This window comes from Panulirus ornatus, chromosome 63, assembly GCF_036320965.1.
Source record: "Panulirus ornatus isolate Po-2019 chromosome 63, ASM3632096v1, whole genome shotgun sequence".
Taxonomy (NCBI): domain Eukaryota; kingdom Metazoa; phylum Arthropoda; class Malacostraca; order Decapoda; family Palinuridae; genus Panulirus; species Panulirus ornatus.
In genome coordinates, this window is record NC_092286.1 from 13010533 (window position 1) to 13029938 (window position 19406).

Consider the following 19406-nt stretch of genomic DNA (forward strand, 5'->3'; position numbering starts at 1 on the left):
GTTATGACGTAGCCTAACCAGGCTGGCTACAATGGTATGACGTAGGCTAACTAGGCTTGTTACACTGGTATGACGTAGCCTAACCAAGCTTGTTACACAGGTATGACGTAGCCTAACCAGGCTGGCTACAATGGTATGACGTAGCCTAACTAGGCTTGTTACACTGGTATGACGTAGCCTAACCAAGCTTGTTACACAGGTATGCCGTAACCTAACCAGGCTGGCTACAATGGTATGACGTAGCCTAACTCGGCTGGCTACAATGGTATGACGTAGCCTAACTCGGCTGGCTACAATGGTATGCCGTAGACTTTCCAGGCTGGCTACAATGGTATGACGTAGCCTAGCTAGGCTGGTTACAGTGGTAAGAAGTAGATTAATAAGACCTTAACTAACTGGACTACCATTCCCAGCCACTCGACCATTACAGCATAAGTGCAAAGGCATTAGAGAACGTATAACAAGCTGATACAGTACACAGGAACTGCAAAAAAAAAAAAAATGTACAAATTCTTTTATAAGAAACCTTTTCACAAAAGTCTAATCAAAACCCTTTAACAATCGTGAGTAAATGGATTCCGATCGCTCAAAATACGTTAATTACATTGTCGATCTTCAGAGATTGTTTATATGTGTCTCGTTTTCCATGTTGACTTGGAGACTACGCTGTCATAAACATGACTGTGGTTCTACCTTTTAGTTCGTCTCTCTAATATCCTCTCGTGTATCCTGGACACATGGAATTATCAAAAGACATTCCCCCATAGTTACCACATTTCCCTATTTCGCCTTTTTTCCTTTTAACTACTGGGCATATTGCCCGTCTTCCGCTGTCAGCTGGTACCGGCCTCTCTCTCTCTCTCTCTCTCTCTCTCTCTCTCTCTCTCTCTCTCTCTCTCTCTCTCTCTCTCTCTCTATCTATCTCTATCTATCTATCCATCTCTGCCTTACAACATACTGTAGCTGGACTTTCACATTATCATTCACCATTCTCATGGTCGTGCAACTGCCCACTTCTGCCACACCATTAGGGGGACTCCATTGGAAGGGAAAATCAAGTATATCAAGTCCTTCCTCATCGACATTTCCAGTTCAACGGTCACCATGTCCACTGAAACCCGGTGTAAACTCACCATCTTCCATCTCTGACAAATCGTCTCTCATATTCTAGTTTTCTAAGAGGCCTTCACTTGTTTACATAGGATCTGGTTTTGAGGGTCCACTATCTTAATTTGATCATCTTTTTTTTCTTCTACAATTCGTCCTCAAGACCTCGTTTCCAGATGTTCCATATTCCTTCCTTCGGTAACTTAATCTAATCTCGTGTCTGGTATTCTGTTCCATGACCATTTTCTCACACATTTCGTATCGACCGTCTCCTGCGTCGGCTGCGACTGCCACCACGAACGTGTACGTGTGTCTGTCTGTCTGCACTTTACCGTTCCTCCCGTGATCTTCGTGTCCGTGATATCCTCCGTAATCTTTTTCTATTTTTTTTCTTCATCTCTCAAGCCTCCTCCAGTCTCTGTGACTGCAGACGGTTGAATAACATCTTAATTCATCAATTCTCCATTTTTCACCCTCTTTGAAGCCTCCTCCAGGTCTGTGACTGCATACGGTTGAAGAACATTCTAATTCATCAATTCTTCTTTGAAGAAAAAAAGGAAAAAAGGTTTGAGGTTTTTTCCTTATATTTCTTGGTTTAAGGTGTTCAAAGTTCGTAAATCTATATGAGGCTTTTGGCGATAATAAAAAGAAAAAAAAAACGCTGTTCGTAACAGGTTGTTCTTCATACAACAATCTATCAATCTATCATCCTCCATATTTTTCTAATAGAGAGATAGACAGACAGATAGATAGATGATGGATAGATAGATAGATAGTTAGATAGATGATAGATAGATGGATAAAAGTTTTAAAGTTAATACAATGAAAAAAAACATATATCAAGGAAAGGAAGCGTGCACACAGCAGCCTCCAACAGCCTGATAGAACCGATAAGAAAGACAGTAGCTTGATCCCAGACCAGCTGTGGGGGTAGAAGACCTCCGAAACCATCGTAAGGTGTACGTAAGGTAAGGTAAGGTCCCAGACCCAGCTAAGGGGGTAGAAGACCTCCTAAACCAACGTCAGGTATACGTAAGGTAAGGTAAGGTCCCAGACCCAGCTGTGGGGGTAGAAGACCTCCGAAACCATCCTAAGGTATACGTAAGGTAAGGTAAGGTCCTAGACCCAGCTGTGGGAGTAGAAGACCTCCGAAACCATCGTAAGGTATACGTAAGGTAAGGTAAGATCCCAGACCCAGCTGTGGGGGTAGAAGACTTCCCAAACCAACGTAAGGTATACGTAAGGTAAGGTAAGGTGCCAGACCCAGCTGTGGGGGTACAAGACCTCCGAAACCATCGTAAGGTATACGTAAGGTAAGGTAAGATCCCAGACCCAGCTGTGGGGGTAGAAGACCTCCCAAACCATCGTAAAGTCCGGGGTAAGTGTAGAACTCAACACCCGTAAGTCTTATAATTATTATGGACCACCTACGCTATAGACTGATAAATCTACTGTACAATATATCTCACAAAATGAAAAATGATAATTCTCTTGACAAGTCTGGTTGTGCAGTGAGTGTCTGCCTGGGGTGGAGTCGGCCTCACATAACTGTGGAATGAACCTAAAACTAACACTGTACCTTAGTACCAGACCCAGGTAGAGAGATGTCTGCAAAGTCGACGTGCAGGTACACTGGTACCATACAGGTGTGACCTGGAATTGTGTGTGTGTGTGTGTGTGTGTGTGTGTGTGTGTGTGTGTGTGTGCGTGTGTGTGTGCGCGCGCAAGGGAAGAGGGCAACTGTAAAAAAAAAAAAAAAAACTTTACAAAAATGAAAAACAAGTCTACGAAAATGAAATATGAGCCTCAGCGAGTGAAAAAGAGCTCTACGAGAATGAATAACCAAAGAACTCTAAAAGGAATGAAAACAAAAAAATAGCTCCATCGAAATGAAGAAAAAGGTCTACAAGACTGAATGAAAACAAGAGCTGTACGAGGATAGATAAGAGGAGGAAGAGGACGTTCAAAAACGAGGAGGCGAAATGAGAGGCGGAGGATGAGGAAGACAGGACACGTGCATCGGGTATATGGACGTAGCAGCAACACACTCCCTCTGAGGCGTGGAGAGAGAGAGAGAGAGAGAGAGAGAGAGAGAGAGAGAGAGAGAGAGAGAGAGAGAGAGAGAGAGAGACCCTCACCTTCCCAGGGGGAGCCACCATCCCCCAGTGGAACCCACCCTTCCCAAGCGGTAGTCACCATCCACCACTCGTAAACACGAAGAACCACCCCTCCCCCTCCAAGACGAACCATCGTTCATACACGCATTCTAAAAATCGAATCAAGTTATCCGAATACACTAACACAATGACAGTAACACAATGGTCATATACGCGTAAAATTAAGCCCACAGTTTTCATTAGCAATGGTCATAATCAGGCTGCATAACCTCACTGAAACGGAGGAGTATCAGGGGATCAAAGACACATTATCAAACTGTCTGTACGTCGGGGCAGACAACTGTAATCCTCACAGTCATACATAACCACAGTACATGACAGGAACATCTAACATTCACACACACACACACACACTGACGCCGACGACACCACGCAAGACAACCTCTCACACTCCCATCACTTTCACAACGACCCGTCACTCCCATGGGGGAAAGGGAAGGAAACGTGACATCCAACGATAGGAAATTATAGACATAACACTTTGAATGCTTACGCGCGCTTGCTATCCCACCCGTCAATGTGCCCTGTTCGTTCGCGCTGCTGCAGGAAAGAATTTCAGCGCCTAGTCTTCTATCCACTTGTGACATGGTTATGATCTCTATATATAATTCGTGCGCCATGAGGGCCTTATCGATATGAACTGTATGGCTGGTAAAAAACAAAAAAAAAAAAAGGATCTTGTCCACTTCGCCTTATCTCCCGCCCATTAAGTTCCCAGAGATAAGACAAACAAGACAAACACACACACACACACACACACACCACCACACACACACACCACCACACACACACACCACCACCACCACTACCAACGGAGCCGTAAAGATATTGGTCCTCCAATAAAATTACCTGTAGTGGTTGGCGCCTAGTCTACTCCCTCGACTCTATCGCTCCTTTGCATAATATCGAAAATACTTAAAGTCAATAATCAATATTCGACCTCGTAATATATTAACATAACATTCCCCTGCATAAGCTTTGAGTAAATTAAACATTTACTTTTCATAGTTTAGACTTGTAGATTAATCACATGTTGTTCCTTACAAAAGCTTAAAAATCTACTAGGAGCTTAAATTCGTTTATCATTCACATATGGCCACCTATATAAGCTTGAAAAGCTTTAAAAAAAATCTACTCATCAAAGTTTAAACTCATAAATCATTCACAAACCACTCCAATAACCAATGTCTAAAAGTTTAAAATCATTAGCTAAATTTCAAACTTATAAAATATTCACATATCCCCCCATCCACCCTCCCATGCAATATCTACAAGCTCAAAATCATTCGCCATAGTTCAGACTCGTGGATCATTTACATACCACTCCAGTCACATTAACTTCAAAAGCTTCTCATTATTAATCAAAGTCAACACACTCACAAGTTATACTTCCCACGAAACACCTCGACCCGTACGGAGTAAAACACACTTTCATATACCAGAGATAACCCCCCCATAACTCGACCCGGAAACTGGCTACATAAACACTGGATAGACAGTATGGAGGCTGCCTTACACGGCTACATGATCACAACTATGGTGAGAGCAGGGGACGACCCAACTCAGCAGCAGCTTAGGTCCAACGCGCAGGATGAGTAGCGGTAGAAGGACCCTTGAAGACTTCAACAGGCAGTCACCATCAACAGGTAGTCACCAGGTATCGTTCACCATCAACAGGTAGTCATCACGTATCGTTCACCATCAACAGGTAGTCACCAGGTATCGTTCACCATCAACAGGTAGTCACTAAGTATCGTTCACCATCAACAGGTAGTCACCAGGTATCGTTCACCATCAACAGGTAGTCATCACGTATCGTTCACCATCAACAGGTAGTCACCAGGTATCGTTCACCATCAACAGGTAGTCACCACGTATCGTTCACCATCAACAGGTAGTCACCACGTATCGTTCACCATCAACAGGTAGTCATCACGTATCGTTCACCATCAACAGGCAGTCATCACGTATGGGTAAAACTAATCTTCCACTTAATGGCTTGATAAAAAAAAAAATTAACGTGTGACCATCAGAGATCCAAAGCTGTTGTCAGAAAACGGAATAATACTCAATAATAATAATAATAATATCAATAATAATACTAATACTGCTACTACTACTACTACTACTAATAATAATAATAATAATAATAATAATAATAATAATAATCTCTTTCGATAGCTACCAACAAAGCGCAAGACACCAGCAAAGTTACGGGCCTGCAAAACGCATCTTTAAATAGCCCAACTGTGTCTTTGGACTTCGACCTTCAAGAGCTTACAGCAAGTACAAGAAGCACGCGTCTCCTCCAGCTTGGTCGCAGACTAAGCTGTGAGGATAGAGTATCCTCGTCACAGTAATGTATACACGTTAGCTAACTACAGCTGGAGGACACAACGCCAAGAGACATCTACCACCATCACCACTTTTCGACAGTGTGACCCCACTGTGCACGAGCGGTAGAACTAGTGGGTGTCGTGACCTTTTTCACTTGACCCATAAGGGTCAAATTATAAAGGTCGGCCGGGGCCATCATACCATAAGGTCAACACCGTAGGGCTCATGTATAGCTCTGTCCTGCTGCTCAATGGGTTAAATTTTGTGACGAGGTCTGAAAAGCTTATACATTTCCCCCCCCCCCAAAAAAAAAAAAAACTGTAGTCGCTGAACGTGAACTTCCAAAACATAAACTGTATCAGCTACAATTCGTAAATATAGAACCCGAAGATTTTGTCCTTATGTAAAAAAACAACTAAACTCGGATCATATTTTGCTTCACCATCAATAATGATTATGCAGAGGGAAGTGTCTCAACTTCTCCAGCAAGTGTTCAAAGCTGTATCCACACAGCACGAGCCGCTCGCAGCCTATAACCAACAAATGAAACAATATGGTCACGTTCATCCTCAATCTGTTTTTTTCTTACATCAGCAACACCAACAGTTCCACGACAGACATACAAAGGCATCATGATTTGCCCGTCCAACTCTCTCTCTCTCTCTCTCTCTCTCTCTCTCTCTCTCTCTCTCTCTCTCTCTCTCAACAACGCAACACGTAGCCAAAATTTTTGTGGCGATCGCTCGGTTTCGAGACGAGGCGGCTCGGATCATCACCAAGATTCGATACTCATAGCTGAACGGCGTTATAAACCCGTTCACTCTGAACTGCCAATGAAATAAGTTGGTGAGTACCCTCCTACCATACATGACACAATGAGGGTAATCACCGAGATAAGTTTTTCTCTTGATTGAAGATAAGATTTTGTCTCCCCTATCTCTACACACGCAGCCGAACGTTATTCGACCCTTTGCCGAAGCTTCATTCCCTCGGAGTAATCGAACCCTTTCGTCTCCACCTTGCCCATGCAATATACACAATTCCCTTTCGGGGTTTACTACCTCAATACACCAACTGTGTAACTACAAACGAGGGTAAACAAAAGCTATCCTAATTACGTTCACTCCACTTACCTCTTTCCTCAATGACGGCATGTGCACCCTCCTGCAGCAACGGCAGTAGTAAGAGCAGGTACGCCAGGACCAGCCTGATGGGGCAGGACCCCGTGCCTCCTGGCACCATGGTAGCTCCTAGGGTTATGGACACCTCAAGTGCTTGAGGGTACACCTTTAAAAAAAAAGGGGGGGCACCACCACCACCACCCGGTCTTTCACATCACCATAATCACTCCCACTGCGGTAGAGAACCACTCACCACCCCCAGACGGGCACAGCCTCTTGTGGGTATCGAGTGCGGGGGAGGGAATCAACAGTGTGATATCACATCAAACAGCCATTCAAGGCAGTTAGGTTAAGCAAAATGTCGGCATTCCTTGCTGGTTAAACACTTGCTTATAATCCATGAAGCACTCAAAAATGAAAAATGATCAAAAGACGGAGCACTTATTCACTTCAACGTTGTGACAATTAAACCAGAGGAAATTCAGCGTGTGTTTTCTAACCCCCCCTTCCTTCTTGTACTTCACAACGAGCACTTAACAACCTCTACGATACATCGAGTGTCCAATCATCGTAAAGGCTAGTCACAAGCGAGGCACCCGCAGGTGGATTGTCAACAACCCAAACTAACCCCCAACACTCAACACACGTCAGGGATGAACCCACACGACACTAGGGTCTCGTGCGCGCGCCGGTCACAGTACAACTGATCCACTTCGTCAGTTTCGCAGGAGACCCCCACTCACACAAGGAGGTGCCGGGGGTCGCTAGAGCGTCTTGCGACCGACCGAGTTCAACCTCTCTTATCAGTTCCACATCATGTTTTATCTTCGGCATCTCTCTCTCTCTCTCTCTCTCTCTCTCTCTCTCTCTCTCTCTCTCTCTCTCTCTCTCTCTCTCTCTCTCTCTCTCTCTCCACTGATTAGTATTTAATCATAGACGAGCAAATATAAATGATTGGTCTTGCTGAGACGCCCTTGTGGTCGTTGTCAAGAGATCAGAGTCTTAAATACCTTTAATTTGACCCCCCAATGTGGCATCACGAGAAGATAATTCCTTTTATTTTAAGTCTTTTTTTTTTAATGATCATCGAAGAGAAATTGAAGCATTAAACTGCATCAGACTGTAATTCAATGAACACACGACAGCTTACGTAAGGTCCTGTCATTTACAATAGTTGATTTTACTCCCTGCCAGAGACAAGATTATCAGAAAGAAAACGGGTTTCGCCAGGTCTCGAATGAACACGTTTAAGGTCGTGTCTTAAATGATGGGGGTCATGATTTGTGAAGACTACCAGCTTACTTGGCTACAAAGAACACGACGGGACACAACCCTTGAGTACGACGATACGGAACCCCCTTCGGTACGATGGCGTGAGCTTTTTGACCCCCGACCCGACACGACTGTCACGGGTCATGTCAACGGACCAGCTCATCACACTACATAGGTCATCGTCGTTCGGTCGTGCTCAGTCAAGAGAGGTCGTACCGTCATAATCAAGGGTCGTATGGCTTTCCTCAAGGGCGGTCGCTCGTCTGTGCTCATTGGTCGTGGTACCGTCATGCTCAAAAGTCGTATCGTTGAGTCTCTCTCTCTCTCTCTCTCTCTCTCTCTCTCTCTCTCTCTCTCTCTCTCTCTCTCTCTCTCTCTCTCTCAGGTGCTCTTGACGATCTCATCACCCTGTATGTCTGACATGCGTTACGGAACCTAAGTTGATGACATTTAGCTATTTCCGCCTATCAGGTCCAGCAACACACACACACACACACACACACGCACACACACACACACACACACACACACACATACTCCTATGAGTCCACGGGGAAAATGAAACACGATAAGTTCCCAAGGGCACTTTCGTGTAATAATCACACCATCAGGGGAGACACAAGAGAGAAATATAAGTCAGATGATATACATCGAAGAGACGTAGCTAGGACACCATTTGGTAAACAAAGGTGCCCCAGCTATCGAGACAGAATGACCCACCACTTGGTCCAAAGGAGCCAAATGCCTCTATGGTAAGGTTTTACGCCCTCGGACTAAATCAAGATAGACGCTACAGTAGCGAGTGAACTGACTTACACAGATACATTCCTCTACATCAAACAGTACAGCCTACACGCCTACATCTTCTGATATTAGACACATTCGTACGACACACCACCTGAGTTGTCTCAAAGCTCTGTTGGTTAAGGATCACATCCAGGGGAATGGGCGAAGAAACATCGTACCCATCTTTTAAGAGGGAAGGTAGAGGAATTTCACTGAACCATAGGAAGGTATCTGTGAAGGGCACATTGAAGATGATGATTAGGACACAAATGGCAAGGATACTTCGTTAGTGATATATATATATATATATATATATATATATATATATATATATATATATATACAGTGTTGCTAACTCTGGCTTTTTGAAGATACACTGCGAGTGAAAAGTTACCTTTGGCGAGGCTGTATCATCGTGAACAGGTTACAGTCTAGTCAAAGAAATTCTCGCTCTAAAGGAGTCCATCCTTTCCCTGTGGCTGAGTGTAGCGCAACCTTCAAGTTACAGGAGCTCCTAGAAAAGCGGTGCAGGGGTTGTTTGACAACTCCTCTACACTTCCTTCCTCTCTACTAGATCTCTATCATAGTTACCGTTCCGAGCGTGGCGTCAGAACTCACTTTAAGACAAGAGCTCCCTCCCTCTATTGCCTGCCTTGTAGACCTTGAGCCTCTTTGCGGTGTGGTCGGTCGGTCGGTCGCTTGCAAGCTCCACCTCCGGACAGATATATATATAAAGCTTCTGTCGTCCAAGTGTTCACCAAAGGCCCTTGTATCAAATCTAGTGACGAATATCGATCGAATTCTTATAGACTTCTTATGACATCCTAAGTTGATGACGGTGACGCACTCGTAAAGTTTCCTGTTCCCAAAAAAAAGAATGGCATTGTACAAACTTCTTAAAGACGCAAGCTAACGAAAAACCTCAACTCAGATAAGGGAAAGCGTTTTCCTTTATTTCCCTACAGAATTGTCTATTTTCTATACCTCCAGGAATAATCTATTAATATTCTTACCATTTCGCCATCCGTAAGTAATTCTGACCAACTTCAGGTTTCGTGGCTGTGAATGTATTCATTTTGTCACTGATCATCAATATGAACGAGTCTTGGTGCTACCCAGGACCTTCCTCCAGAAGCTCACGCAGCCCAAGACTGCGGTACTTCCAGCGTCTGGGAAGCGGTGCACTCCTTGGAGTGACAAGTTCTTTGACGAGACTGTTACTTCCAGTATTAAAGCCTTGCCAAAGGAGACCTATTCACTTGCGGCATTACCTCGCGCGGGCGGAGTCCGGTCACACCTGTGGATGTAAATGATCTATCTAGATGCGGGAAAGCCTGACGACTGAGTCTTTCCGATAAGCTTTAACGTCAGGTTCCACCTGTTCCTCGAGGGTATATACACAATCAAGTCATTATGTGTGGATCGTGAAGAGAGCCGCTCCCCCGCCTCAGCCGTGTTACTCCGCCAACCTGCACGTCTCGCCGAGAAATGTTGAGCGTCCAGGCTAAACCAACCATCTATCACTTCCATGAAGGAGTGTGTGTGTGTGTGTGTCACACGTTGACCCGGCAACCTACCACAGTCGCTGCCAGTAACTAAAAGGGGTTAACAGACTGACCCAAAATTATTCGCCATACAAGAGAGAAACTGTAGGTCGACAAACAGTTAAAAAGATTCCCTTCGAGATAAACAACGTGATTCAGGAGTTCCATGGCAATGCAAACTATTCCTTTTATTTATCAGTTACTGATGATATTAATCTTTCAAGTGATTATCTTTATTTCATCCTTTCCCAAAATTGCGAGTGTCTGGTATTGTTAAAGGTGGGGAGTTCAGCGTTTACGAATATATATATATATATATATATATATATATATATATATATATATATATATATATATATATATATAGCTCATCCATTTACGTCTCTTCAGGCTTGTGAAATCTATTTCTATAGCAGGTATTGAGGGAACTGACGATGGATATTTCACTCCCAAAGCTTGAAGATTCGCCCGTGGAGGAAATGTGGTGCATTTTGGATGTGAAAGGTTGATAACGTGTGTGGGGCACCTCCGGTCAAGTGGTTCTCTGGACAATAATGTCAGTCGCTTTTGTTTGGGTGTGTACTCCAGGCTTTGCGTCGGCCGGTGTACATACAATGGTCTTCACCAGGTCAAAACGTGAGCTCCGAGTGACTGGCGATTTCCTTTACCCTTTTGTTTTCCCACAGTCTCGCGTCCTGAGGTCTTAAGGGCGAGGGAACCAGAGCATGCTTGGGGGTCTCATGACTCATCCTTGACTCGTACTGGAGTCTCGAGGGTCAAACATGAATACTACACGCTGATATCTGATGGCCTCGTAGTACTCACCTTGTCATTCACAGATGAGTTTAGTCGCCTCCAAAAGCTTGACATGGTGGGAAGTTGGTCAAATTTCTCTTCCTCCGAATCGTCGAGGAAGGAAGACATATAAAGTTCCTGTCTCTGTGGCTTCGAGAGTATATAGCCACTCCTCTTGGACACCGCCATTCACCTCCTGTGTGTACAACGGTCGAGGCCTCAGAGTTGGTATCCCGCTGACAGACGATCACCGCAATACACTCGACTGACTCGCCGCTTGAAGACAACAAAAGCCGCTCTACCAGACCAAGACGGGGAGGGAGGGACTCGAGAGAGCAAACCTGGCAGCCTCCACGACTATTGACACGGGTGTGCTGAGCCAACAGCTTAGATAATTGAGGTGTGTTTGCCTGGCTGGAGGAGGAGGAGGAACAGGAGAACTTAAAACTCTTTTAAAAGTTCACTGGTCTTCAGCCATCTCAAAATAACCTACAGAAAAAGGCGATGATTATTGGAATCCACAAGTAGAGAACCGTGTGGCAATGATAACCCCGTCCAGAAACACAGAGGCTTCTGCATCCTCCTGCCCTGATGCGGTACTAACTCGACAAAGGCAAACAAATTTAGACCACAGACATCTGGCCTGACCTCAGCACCAGGAGATGAGTGTACCAGAGAGCCTAACTGTCGAGCGATTTGGCTACACGCTGCAGCAGCTGACGCAGCCCAAGTCAGCTTGAAGCAAAGTGACTGCCGTAGCTCCGGTAAGGGCGCACGACACTAACCAATGCTGCTGCGGCCCACAATGAATCCAGCGAGTCTTAGCGCCATCACAACCTTCGACATGAAGCTCAGAAAAGGATTCATAGATTTTTTTTTTTTTTACCTTGAGAATGCAGACGACTTCATAGCCTCCATATTCGTAATCTAAACTATAAATCTTCATAGTATCGTGAATGTAAGTGCAAGAAGTAACGCTATTTCTCATTTCTTCACCAACAATTGAAATGAACAATGAACTAATCAGAGCTTGTGTCTCGGGACGAGACAGAATTGTCGCGTAGCTGCCGATTTTAAACAACTAAAGCATCAATTACACCCAAGTAGTTTCATGTAATTCACAGCTTTAAAAATCTTAAGCAAATGAGGTTATTTCAGCGACATGATAATCACCTAAAATACAAGGGATCGTTGTAGAAGCGAAGTCAGAGAGCGACGCTTGGAAGTCGTAGTTATTCTGACGACTGTAAATAGAGGTGTGTGTGTGTGTGTGTGTGTGTGTGTGTGTGTGTGTGTGTGTGTGTGTGTTACCGGACTCCCCTTGCGTGAGGTTACACCGCGAGTGTAACCTACAGCGAGGTTGTACTATCGTCAGTTGACAAGACTTCACAAGAGTTCATCGTGTTCACTCTACTCGGTGAAACGCACCCTTGAAAAGGAGCCTTGAGTAACACCAGGACTCGATCCACCTCCTGAGGCACAAGGAGATGGGACGACTGAACCAGGCTGTCGGGTAGGAGACACAGCGCCTCGACATAGGTGGCCAGACATCTCAGTCCTGCGGGTACCAGACGAAGATCTTGACGAACTCAGAGCTACTCTACATAGAGGCACCAAGATACTGATGATGGTACACAGTCACTTCATCTGTGGGTGGACGGCATGACCCATGGGTATGATAGTGCGGCTTTTAACTTGTTCTCTTAATGGTTCAGAGTTGAAAGGTCGGGCCAATCACATCCGAGGATCGTCCCGTCGTGTTCATGGATCGTACCGTCGTGCTCAAGGGTCGTACCGTCGTGTGGAAGGATCTTACCGTCGTGCTCAAGGGTTGTACCGTCGTGTGGAAGGATCTTACCGTCGTGCTCAAGGGTCGTACAGTCGTGTGGAAGGATCGTACCGTCGTGCTCAAGGGTCGTACAGTTGTGTGGAAGGATCTTACCGTCGTGCTCAAGAGTCGTACCGTCGTGTGGAAGGATCGTACAGTCGTGCTCAAAGGTCGTACCGTCGTGTGGAAGGATCGTACCGTCGTGCTCAAGGGTCGTACAGTCGTGTGGAAGGATCGTACCGTCGTGCTCAAGGGTCATACAGTCGTGTGGAAGGATCTTACCGTCGTGCTCAAGGGTCGTACCGTCGTGTGGAAGGATCGTACCGTCGTGCTCAAGGGTCGTACAGTCGTGTGGAATGATCGTACCGTCGTGCTCAAGGGTCGTACAGTCGTGTGGAAGGATCGTACCGTCGTGCTCAAAGGTCGTACCGTCGTGTGGAAGGATCTTACCGTCGTGCTCAAGGGTCGTACCGTCGTGTGGAAGGATCGTACAGTCGTGCTCAAAGGTCGTACCGTCGTGTGGAAGGATCGTACCGTCGTGCTCAAGGGTCGTACAGTCGTGTGGAAGGATCGTACTGTCGTCCTCCAGGACCGTATCCTAGTCCTCAAGGATCGTACCGTCGTGCTCAAGGACCGTACCCTAGTCCTCAAGGATCTTACCATCTTGTCGTTGTCCCCAAAGCGTAAACACGGTCCACAAGAATGCGCCTCGCATGCAATGTTTGATGCGATGACTGTTGGTCCCTAATTGGAGGCGGGGTGGGGGGTGGGGGTGGGGGGGATGTCCTTCGGCTGTCTGTGGTAATGTAAGGTCACGCTGACCTGTTATGACCTCGGTCCGTCAGAGGATCCTGTGACACACTCGTGACCCCCACACACACCACAAAGACACCTATAACATTCAACACAAGGAAGTGAAGGGTTTCAGATATCTGGGAGTGGATATACATGTGTATATATGTATATGTCTGTGCATGTATATATTCTTTTTCTTTCTTTCGTACTATTCGCCATTTCCCACATTAGCGAGGTAGCGTTATCAACAGAGGACTGGGCCTTAGAGGGAATATCCTCACCTGGCCCCCTTCTCTGTTCCTTCATTTGGAAAATTAAAAAAAAAAAAAACGAGAGGGGAGGATTTCCAGCACCCCCGCTCCCTCCCCTTTTCGTCGCCTTCTACGACACGCAGGGAATACGTGGGAAGTATTCTTTCTCCCCTATCCCCAGGGATAACATATATATATATATATATATATATATATATATATATATATATATATATATATATATATATATATATGCGTTGAAATATATATGCATGTATATGTGCGTGTGTGGACGTGTATGTATATACATGTGTATGTGGGTGGGTTGGGCCATTCTTTCGTCTGTTTCCTTGCGCTACCTCGCTAACGCGGGAGACAGCGACAAAGTATAATAAAAAAGATAATGTGTATATATATATATATATATATATATATATATATATATATATATATATATATATATATATAAATATATATATATATATATATATATATATATATATATATATATATATATATATATATATATATATATATATATATATATATATATATATTCATGGCTTACAAGAAGAACCAACCCACAGGTCTGATCTTATCAATCAATCATAAACAAAAGCTGTTTTGAAGCAAATATTTGTTTCACATGATGGTAGAATGATGATGATAATCTCTAGAGAAGATAACGAATCATTCGTATTTAGGTAAAGGTACGAGCGCACGCCGCCACCAGATACAAGGCCGTCCCACACAATGACCACCTTGCGGTGGATAAAGAAATGATAAGGCACGTGAAGGGTTCAATGGATATTCCTCTGCGAATCTCATGTCTTCGACATCACAAATGTCGAATATCACCATAACTTTCCTCTTTGAAGATTTATTCATTCGAACAATGATTCTCTTACTTCTATTACTACTACTACTACTACTACACCTACTTCTACCACTACTACTACTTACTACCGCTACTACTTACTACTACTACTACTACTACTATCACTACTACTACCACCACTACTACTACTACTACTCTACTACACTACTACTACTACTACTACTACTACTACTACTACTACTACTATCATTACTACTACTACTACTACCAGGCAGCAGACACTGCTGTTACTATTGTTGTTATTGTAACTACTGAACAGTGTTACCGGACTTCGCCTGCAAGCGATTCACCCGCGAGTGATGAGTCGCTCTCCACGAGGCATGATCATCACCAGCGGACGGAAAGGAGCGCAGCACCATCATGGAAGACCTTATTGACCTAGAGGAGTCTACCTTATCCTGCTCCTGCGTGCTGTTAACTTGCCTATTGCTACGTAAGTGCGATTAGCTTTACCTGGATATATATATATCCCTGGGGATAGCGGAGAAAGAATACTTCCCACGTATTCCCTGCGTGTCGTAGAAGGCGACTAAAAGGGGAGGGAGCGGGGGGCTGGAAATCCTCCCCTCTTGTTTTTTTTTTAATTTTCCAAAAGAAGGAACAGAGAAGGGGGCCAGGTGAGGATATTCCCTCAGAGGCCCAGTCCTCTGCTTTTAACGCTACCTTGCTAATGCGGGAAATGGCGAATAGAGTGAAAGAAAGAATGAAAAGAAATATATATATATATATATATATATATATATATATATATATATATATATATATATATATATATATATATATATATATATATATGAGAAATGAATATTGACGTAATGTCTTCCTACAACTAAAAACTATATCATAAAAAAGTCGAATCTGTCGTCCGTCTGTAAACACGCCGAGAAAGTTGATACACACTGAACTAATCCCACTTGCACAATTGTCTATAATTTATCCTTTTCTTGGAAAAATCCATTTTGCTGGCTGTTGGGATGATAGATTTTTAGGAAAATAATTTCGTGTTGAGCGGGAAGGATGTGCCTGCTATACGGACGTATGAAGAGGAAAAATGGCGGGGGTGAATGGTTATATCGCTGGACAATGCCATTCCGCCATTCTCCGACGAAACCTAAAAAGGATCTATCGTTGTAAGTCAGAGTCCACAGGTCAATAATGGTCAGTGAGATCCGCGCCTTCCTTAAGAGCAAGCAGACGAGAAACGGGACGAATCGCCTCTGCTAATATACCTAAATATCTAAGCACCAATTCCCGTCAAAACTACTTCTCGTACGAGTCGTTGTATATTGTTCCTCATTAACTGCTTGAGTACCGCACCGCGGTCGCTGAAAGGTCAGATCCTTGAGCACAAAGGTAGGGTTCTTGAGAACGAAGGTCCAACCCTTGAGCACGACAGTGTGATCCTGTGTACGAAAGTGCGACTCTTGAGCATGAGGGTATGACCCTTAAGCACGATCATACAGTTCCTTAAGCATGACGGTACAATCCTTGGGTATGCAGATGGCGTGACCTCTGACCTGACCTTTGAGAGCCATCTCAAAGACCAGTTGGCAATCATACCTTCGTGGTCAACAGGTTCACCCCGTTGTAGATATATTTCCCCCAGATGACTTAAGGTCAAATTTTCAGATCGAGAGAATAGGAAACCAACGTAGAAAATCTATATTCTATATCGTATGATCTCACCTCAGAACCACCTTTTACGTGGCTTCATGGCTGGCCTCCTTCAGCGTGTTACGCTGATGATGATGATGATGGTAATGATGATGATGATGGAGATGATGATGGTGATGATGATGGTGATGGTGAAGATGATGATGATGATGATGATGATGGTGATGGTGCAGCTTCATCGATGGCTAACTTTTCGCTCCCTGTGTGACCACTAGCAGGTGGTAGGTTGAGTATAGGACTACCTGTCTACACAAGCACCTACATCAACATCTTGCCCTGTAGCAAGGGATAACACGGGGCATCCTCGTCCGAAAGAGAGAGAGAGAGAGAGAGAGAGAGAGAGAGAGAGAGAGAGAGAGAGAGAGAGAGGTATGGAAGTACACCCATACGATACTTTAAGTATACCCGTATAATAAGACTTCTCTGGCGCCGAGTTAGCAGAGTGACACCAATGGAGGAGGGGAGGGTTGGTTTAGGTTCCCAGAGACCCGTCTGGCCAACGAACAAGCTACTATAACCCATCCCACCTCCTCTGAGACTATTCATAGACCTGGCTCTTTCTTTGGTGATGTTCTGGCACGTCTTTACCTTCTGAAGTTCCTTCCTTTAGTTTCTCTCTGATCTCTGAGGCACTGATCCTCTCCTCCCGTAATCGATCCAATGCGGTGGCCGTTGATGGAGCAATTTTTCCTCCACCTCTCTTATCCTATATCAACAGTCGCGTTCCTCACCTGCTCTGTTCTAACACCAACTCTCTCTCTCTCTCTCTCTCTCTCTCTCTCTCTCTCTCTCTCTCTCTCTCTCTCTCTCTCTCTCTCTCTCTCCTTTCCACTGATACTCACATTTCTTCAGCCTCTAACCCTGTTCACTCCTACACCGATGATTCCAACTCTTCATACTTCAGTTCACTTTCCCCTCCCGCCTCAAATACTCGCTGTTTTTCTTCGTGATGAACGGACCTCCTGTTTTTGATCCGCACCTGAGCAACAGTTCGGAATGGGGAGGCAGTGACTCGGCTACAGTCTATCGTGTATAAACCAAATGTCTCCCTATATCTCTTTTCTAAAATCTGACTCATTCCTGATTCTTACATTTACAAACATCACAAGTCAGCCTTACAATAACATAAACATGTTGCGCATAACCATATCCTCCTCCTCCTCTCTATCCCGGAAACCCCAAATACTGACTATCACAAAACCTGCTTCCCAAAAGCTACGAATATTCTACAGATGTTGCAGTTATCTTTCCAGCGATTGGCCATTACAATCCCAGGAAGGTTTTATCCTCCCAAGTACGAAGCATTGCTCCCATATCTTGGGGTCTTCCTCCGCTCCTGCCTGAACTACAGTGGAATGAGGAGCCTTTCGCCTAATAGCTCTCCACCGATCACCTCTCTTCATCCATCTCTTTCTATCGAGTGGAACGTTGCTGCTTTCTCACTGCTCTATACGTATCATTTCGGCCACTGATCTCGTAAGTTGTTTACGAGTATCCATGCCATCACAGCTTGCACCCGTGTCACATGCGTGGCAGCCACATCCCACAGATTGTATGTGGTGACCAGCCACACGAGGATTGACCGTTATGATACCTCCTTTTTTCTTTGAACAGCGAAGCTGTGGTATTCCTCTTCTTCCTTCGTCTTTCTTTCTTCCTTCAGTCTTGCCACCTTTAAAGTAAGAGCTATCACTGATTTCATTCATTCACTGTTCCACACTGACCATAACTGATGGTTCGATGTAGTACGTAAGTAAGGAAGGAAGAGCGCAAGCCAAGCCACTGTGTAACCCGGAGATTAAGATGATCCACTGTTGCGGGAAACTAAAGTGGTTTTCCCGTGGTGTCTAACGGTGCACCGCCTGGAAACGACTTCTTCAGATGAACCAGCACTGCAAACAGCCCGTGTCGTAGCCCATGATGATAATCTACAAGGACACCAAGTGCATGGATCCGCTCAAAAATTATCTTCTTTCTCGTCCTCCTCCTCCTCCTCCTTCTTCTTCTTCTTCAACCTCTTCTTCAGCTTCTTCAACCAATTCTTCTTCTTTTTCAGCTTCTTCAATCTCTTCTTCTTCAGTTTCTTCAATCTCTTATTTTTCAACTTCTTCAACCTCTTCTTCTTCTTCAACTTCCTCAACCTCTTCTTCTTCAACTTCTTCAACCTCTTCTTCTTCAACTTCTTCAACCTCTTCTCCTTCATCTTCGATTTCTTCTACCAATTCGTCTTATTCAGCTTCTTCAACTTCCTCAACCTCTTCTTCAACTTCTTCAACTTCTTCTTCATCTTCAGTTGCTTCTATCAATTCGTCTTCTTCAGCTTCTTCAACCCCTTCTTCTTCAACTTCTTCAACCTCTTCTTCATCTTCAGTTTCTTCTACCAATCCGTCTTCTTCAGCTTCTTCAACTTCTTTAACCTCTTCTTCTTCAGCTTCTTCTTCTTCTTCTTTTTCTTTCTTCTTCAAGACATCCATCTTGTCTTCGGTTAAGGTCAACCGGAGATGGCCAACTGTGGTCGACACGCTGGAGGAGACTCGTCCTCCTTCAGCGTCTTGAGGACGAGAATACGCCCCAGAATCATGACGGTGCGACTCTTCGGTATGACGAACTGGCGTTTGACCTGACCCATAACTGGTCAATTCAAAGGCCGGGTCATCATTCCCAAAGGTCGCAACGTCGTACTCAAGGGTTGCACGGTCGTGCTCAAGGGTCGTACTGTCGTGCTCAAGGCGTTAAAACTCCCCTAGTAAATTCTCCTCAGTAATTCTACTGTCTCCTTGACACAGATGATACAACCTACATCACAACACATCATACCAAT